Genomic DNA, 7002 nt, shown 5'->3' on the forward strand with positions numbered 1-7002 from the left:
CGACCTGCCCTCAGCCGGCGCCCTGCGCCAAACCCGCCCCTCCTGCGCCCCCTTCCCTGCTACCCCATCCCCTCAGCTCCCAGGGCAGCCTCTTTTGCCCTCCCTGGGCCGCTGCCTCCCCGTCAAGCTTCAAAATTTCCTCCCTCCCTCCGTTTGCGAGCGCGCCCGCCTCCACCTGCCGTGGCTTCCTCCGCAGCCAGCTTTGCCCTCGCCCTCCCTGTGCGGTGTTCCCCCAACCACGTGTGGGGGCCGCGGCGGGATGGGGGCCATGCCCTGTGCCCTTGCACTCCGCGGCCGGTGCGCGGTTTGCCGGGGCCGGGGCTGGGGCTCCGCACGGCAAATCACTGCCGGTTCGTACGCCGGCCGTAGCGGTGTTCGTTTTGTTATTTATTTTTTTCCTTAAGGTGGTCTGAAGTGGTTGTTTAGACACGGGGGAGTTCCGGGTTTTGGGAAACTTTGTTTTTGGGCTCTGGCTGTCAGAAGTCTGCCTGCTCCATCCAGGTGCCGTTGTTTTTACTTTCACATTGACGTAGTAAAAAGGGATGGTGGCTGGCATTCTCACTTGCGTATTTTGGTTAGTAGGTGCCAGTCATTTTGCTTTCGTACTGTCTCAGTGGTCATTCTCCTTTTTAAAATCTTCAGAGAAAGTTTCCAAAGTAAAGGCTCAACCTGAAAACCAGTGTGGAAGTCCTAAAACAGTTTCTCTCCCAGGGTTTCAGTTACATCACTGGACTTCAGTGAACTTGTAGTATTTCCCCACTGGTTTATTTAGTTTGATGTTAAATGAATGTTCGATGTACAGTAAGCTTTCTGTGGTATTATAGCTGCCTTGCAAAATGTCCACAAGCTCCACAGACTGCAGGTGTTCAGTGGTGGATTTGGGGCCTAACTAATTTTTCACTTTCCTGATGATATTTGGAAGCCTTCATAGATAGTAACAGTCAATGCTGTGTAAGAAACAGGTGCTTGGAAAACACACTGCTGAAATTTTATTAAAAGTTGCTTTGCTATATGAAGCTGAGATTTCCCAGAGGTGGTTGAGCACTATATAATGATGTTACAGTCAATGGCAGCGATCAAAAGGAAGCTCAGGGCTTATATTATAGAATATTCAATGAAAGATATGTTTCAGACAGATTTTTTTTTTTTTAATCCTTTATCCCCCTCTCTTTGATAATTCCTTCTAATACAGAAATAAAAATTGGTTTTAAAGGTGACTCAGCTGTCTCGTGTTCATCATGTCTTGTTGAACAGAGGTTATTTTTACCCACACTCTTCAGATCTCAAGTGTCACCCAGCACCCCTGACTGTACAGGGAAGTGGTCTGATAAAAACTGCCAGATCAGACTCTGCTGCAGAGGTGCTGATTGCATTTTATACTTAATAAGGTTTTCTTTTTTTGGGGGAAATCAACATACCACAATCTTTCCTTCAAATTTTGGCTCAGATGAACATGTGGTTGATGGCTTTTTAGTAACACTTTCAGGCTTCTTCAACATTATGGTTTATAAAAAGTTTCTGATAACCAGTAGAAAAGGATATTAAATACTGCTACAAATTAAAAAAACCACCAGTCACCACCGCCCCCACCCCCCAACAAGTCTCACGTAAACTCAGCAAAAGCTGTGTTTAGTAAAATGTGTTTGAACAAAACATAAAACATTTAAGCAAAACTTAAACTATGTATAAAAGTAGTAAAAGGATTTGGAACCACCATGTGTGATTTCTTTTTTTTTTTTCCCCTCCAAAAAAAGTCCTTCTGACTATTAGGAAGAGATTTCAGATTTTGAAAAATATTGTCCTCCATCGTTAACAAAATTTAAACAAAAAGTATTAACAGCATTCACTGGGCAAGAGGCTGGACTGAACCTATGCAGTGCCAGTAAAAATAGAACTACTATCAGTTTCTATTGTTTTTGGCAACTTTTGAGCTCATACCACTCCTCAAGTTTAGCTGGGTAAAAGACTTGTCTCATGTTTTATTTTTTATTCCCATATAATCTAACAGATATTTGGATATTGTTTCTAGGATGACGAGCCTGAAGGGCAGCTGTGTGCTTGGGTAAAACACTGTCATTCACAAATTGAAAATAGCGAAGCTGTGTTTTTAGTCTTTCATTCAGAAGGAAAGTGAAAGGATACAGGCAGGTTGTTGCCTTGGCTAAAGGGAGATGTTTATCTCCATGTGCTCTGTATTAGGTTGGTTTAGGGACTTATTTTCTGAGATTAGCTATGTATGACCTAAGTGAGCCTCTTCCCACTGAGCTGTCTGCTTCTTTTTGAATAAAGATTCAGTGTTGGTTGGTTGATTTGTTATAATATCAAAGCAAACGATCAACATTAAAAAACATGCTCTTGGTGTTACTATCCATGGTAAAATTCCAGATTACATTTTTGATGGGGGAGATGTTTTCTCTTGTAAGTTTATTTCTCAGTATTTCCTCACATCTTCTCATTTTGCCATTTTAAATATGCTCCTTGTTACAGTTCTAACTTCAGCATGTCTGTTTGGAGTCAAGTCAATGCAAGATGTTTTGTTCTGTCAGTTTTCTTCAAAACCAGATCTTATTTCAGGAGTTTCTTTCATTAACTCCATAAGACTGTCTCTCAAGCTTTATCCCTCATTTTTCCATTTCTGCAAAGAAGTGAATTTCCCGAGTATTTGTATCTTTTTAAAGTGACACATCCAGTCACACAGCAACTATATACTAAAGTTTCTTTAGCTATACTAACTGTATGTTATTCCTTTCGCTGTGAGGAAGTGTTGTGATCTTTAAAATATGCTAAACACCATCAGACCTGTAAGTATTAGAGTACAGATTTTTCTTATTACAGGAGAGAGATTCTGCAGCAATTTTGAAAAGGACCAAGAAGGGTGGGTGGTCAAAAGCAGAACTGTGTGTGTTAGGGAGTGCCAAAGAAAATTAGGTACTGGGTGTGAGAGGCTCCATCTTTTACTTCTAATTGTGCAAAGTTTAATGTGACTGCAAGACCTGGCTTGTGCAGAGCTCTTTGTCACTCTATCAGCTTTGTTTCTTGTCTGGAGTTGAGTGGTGTAGCGTCACTGACGATCCATGTTCTAGTGGTTACAGGCAGCTTCACTGATTGTTCTTAAAATTGGTTGACTTGCTGTTCCCTCTCCATGACTTAAATCTTACTTCCCTGGGTAAAGATCTGAGAACAATGTGCCTTTGTGCTACAAAGAGAGTCATTAATTGAGAGATTTCAGAAGTGTGTAGGTGAGGTACAAGTGGATAATCAGCGTATTTTCTCCATGTGGATTAACCATAGCATGATGATCTTGTCAGAAAGGTAGTATTGTTAGAAAGGCCATTAAACAGATGAGAAATTAATGTCCTTAGACTTGGCCTATTTCCAACAGAACATCCTACAGTTAGTTTCCAGGAAATACAGCAGAAACAGGAGGCAAGTTTCTCTGTGGTTAAGAGCCCTAGGGACACTTAGCTTGCTTATCTCCTAAGATTAGAAAATAGACCTTTTTATGACTTAACTTTTAATTACTTTTCTGGGGTTTTTTGGTGGCTTCTAGAAAAACTGTGTTTCTCTGATGAGGGCTTCTCCTACAGTTAGCCATTGATTCTTTATGCGGGAATTGAGAAGGGAAAGCAGGCTGCCTACAAAACACAAGCGCAGCGTCATGTTGCGTGTCGCTCCCTCTAGTGGCTGGTCCAGGAAGCTGGCTGCTTCCTGACAATTTGGTGGATGAAATTCTGTGCCTCTCTCATTTTTCGGATCTCATGCACGTTCCCTCCTGATCACTGTTTTTCTTTATCTGTGTTGCTGTGATGTAGGTTTATTCTCTCCTATTTTGTCTGCTGTGATCTCTCTTTCTCTTTTCGTTGATGGACTTGACTCTGTGTTCAGTACAATGCAGGGGGTAAAAAGGTTGCATTTATAGAAATATTTTGTTTTCTTATTTTTTGTATAGAAGTATAGTGCTGAGCTGGAAATTCCATCTTTTATGGAATCCTTTATAATCCTTTATAATGAAATCCTTGTCTCAAAGACCTCTGATCATTTTCGACCAGATACATCCAAGAGAGAGGCAATTGTTGGAAAAGGGCTACAAACTGCAGTATAAGAAAGGCTTAGGTGCAGGTTATGCACGTGTAGATGGATGTGCTCTGAATACTTCCCTGCTAAGGGCATTGGTTACAACTGCAGCAGAGGTCATGGGTCCACAGCTTCCTTTGTGAATCTTCTTGACTTCATCTTTGTGTCTCAGGAACTCTGTAATGGTTATGTTAGGACAATTCCCAAAGGCTGAACTGTGCTGATGGTCTGCTGTTTATCAGACAGTACAAATCCTTGAGAGTTTGGAGTGTGTAATGGATATCAGTGACCACGCTGCAGAAACCTTTGTAGAAATAAGCACCTCCTATCATGTGGCTGTTCTTTTGGTCCATATTCCTTGAAGAAAATCAAAAGGTCACTGGGGCCACTGTCTGGGAGGGATAGGCAGGTATCTTGTTTCTATTGATGGGACAGAAGCAGCAGTGAGGAAACAAATAAGAGGACTGAATATGCAAAGACAAATCAAATACTCCAGACAAAGGATTTTGGTCCAGCTGCAAAATGACCTCCAATTTATTGAGGCACTGAAGCCCTTGGTGGTAGGTGATCACCTGAAAAACCAGAGTAGTGTTGTACTGTTGCATCACAGGGAGATACCAAAGCTGTCCCATGGTGAATGTTTTTCCTGCTGGGAGCGCACCAGGACACTACATTTCGCTAAATGGTCTTCCGAAGTTGGAGAATGGTAAAATCAGTAAGGGTTGTGCCTGCAGTGGCTTATGAATGAGAGATAACTATGCAGCTTTGGACAACAATCAGTGTGTATGTACACTGTGCATTTCTTTAGATTTGGTCTAAATTTGGATCTTACTAGCCTTTCCCTCTATATCTGTGACTGACCAAACTTTAATTACTGTGTTATCCAGAGTGATGATGGGGTGGAATATTTTGAGTAGCAGAGAGACTTTGATTGTAAGGTACCTGGAGTGCTAAGGGATAAATCTGGAGCTGCAGACAAAGGGACAACTCTGGAGCTCTGCTGAATCGTGGAAACAGTAGGTTTGGCCTTGTCCACGTGCACATCTAGAAGCTACAACAATGTTACCGGACATCTTTGCTAAGCAAGTGTGAAATAATCTGCTCATAGGGAAATATCCAGAGCCATCTATAGTAGCAGGCATCTAGCCCAGAACATGGAGGCTTTTAAAACCTTCAAAACTGTAATATATTTGCTATTATAACTTTATCTGGTTGTCCACATAACATCAGAACCCAGAGGCCTGATAAGGTTTTGATTTCATAGAATCACAGAATGGTTTAGGTTGGAAGGGACCTCAAAGCTCATCCAGTCCAACCCCCCTGCCATGGGCAGGGACACCTCCCACCAGACCAGGTTGCTCAAAGCCGCATCCTACCTGGCCTTGAACACTGCCAGAGAGGGGTCATCCACAGCTTCCCTGGGCAACCTGTGCCAGTGTCTCACCACCCTCACAGTAAAGAATTTCTTCCTAATGTCTAGTCTAAATCTCCCCTCTTCCAGTTTAAAACCATCTTCCCTTGTTCTATCACAACCTGCCCTTGTAAAAAGCCCCCCCCCCCTTCAGCTTTCCTGTAGGACCCCTTCAGGAACTGGAAGACTGCAATAAGGCACCCCCAGACCCTTCTCTTCTCCAGACTGAACAGCCCCAACTCTCTCAGTCAGTCCTTGTAGGGGAGGTGCTCCAGCCCTCTGATCATCTTCATGGCCCTCTTCTGGACCTGCTTCAACAGCTCGATGTTCTTCTTATGTTGGGGGCCCCAGAACTGGATGCAATACTCCAGGTGGGGTCTCATGAGAGCAGAGTAGAGGGGCAGAATGATTTTCAGTGATGTGTACTCTCTTCAAGCTGTTCAGTATTTAGCACATTGCTGTCACAAAGTGTGATAAAATAGCAAATAGTAACTGTAATGTTTGTTTCTCTCTGTTTTTGTAGGGTGGTTTTTTGGTTTTGGCTTTTTTTTAAGGAAGGGTGAGGGAAGGATTCTTTTGCACTTGAAACTATCAGTCAGTTATAGAAGCCCTGTACCTCATTTCCTGCTGCCAGATCATTTGTCCTTTCTTTGTCCAACCCAGCTCTTCTTTTCCGACCTTTCTTGTCTTTCACCAATCCCAGTAGAACATGGCTCCTCTTCACTGCTTGTGTCTGTTTTCACATCAATGCTTGTGAACATGTTTCTTGTTCCATTCCTTTTTCTGATTTTGTTGGTTCTCCCTCTCCTTGTTGCAGATGCCTAGTTTGACCCCCTTATTATTACTTTTCTGCTTTCCTTTTGTTACCATTGCTTTCTTGTGACCTTCAGGTGACAGAGGACTGTTGTCTAAAATGCAGACTTATGCCAGTGTTCATACCTCATGTTGCTTTTGAATGTGACTAGATACATTCCTGGCCTTTGACACACATTTTTTGGGTTTATTCCCATACTACTTCTTCCCCCCTTCCTTGCCTGCTCTGCCCGCCCCCCCCAAGAAAGTTACCATATTTATTGCAGTGGTAACCTGAAAGTGAACTTTTTATTTTGCTGGAGCCATCTCTATGTGCTGTTGTGTTCAGTTAGTTGGCTGGGTTTTGCTTTGGGTTTGTTTTTTTCTCCTTGTTTCAATGTAGGTAGCATGACAGGCTTTCTTTTTATTCCTCATTGAAAATTATTATGTACTGTTGAGATGAATATTAAGTGCTGAAACATCTGTTATTCTCTTTAAGCTTGTCCCAAAATAAAGTATCTGTCATTTAGTTACACGATGGTGGGATTCAATGCAATATGCACATGTTAGGGATGGTCCTGTAACTTTTCCAAATATATTAAAGATTGGATTGTAGTTATACAAGAGTCTTGTGACTACTTCTTGATTAATTATGATGATTGCTGATGAACAGACACTGAACAGAGCCTGTAACAGTTGCGTATGGTTGTGGGTTTTGTAGGGAA

Source organism: Mesitornis unicolor, unplaced genomic scaffold (assembly GCF_000695765.1).
Source record: "Mesitornis unicolor isolate BGI_N332 unplaced genomic scaffold, ASM69576v1 scaffold18014, whole genome shotgun sequence".
Lineage (NCBI taxonomy): Eukaryota > Metazoa > Chordata > Aves > Mesitornithiformes > Mesitornithidae > Mesitornis > Mesitornis unicolor.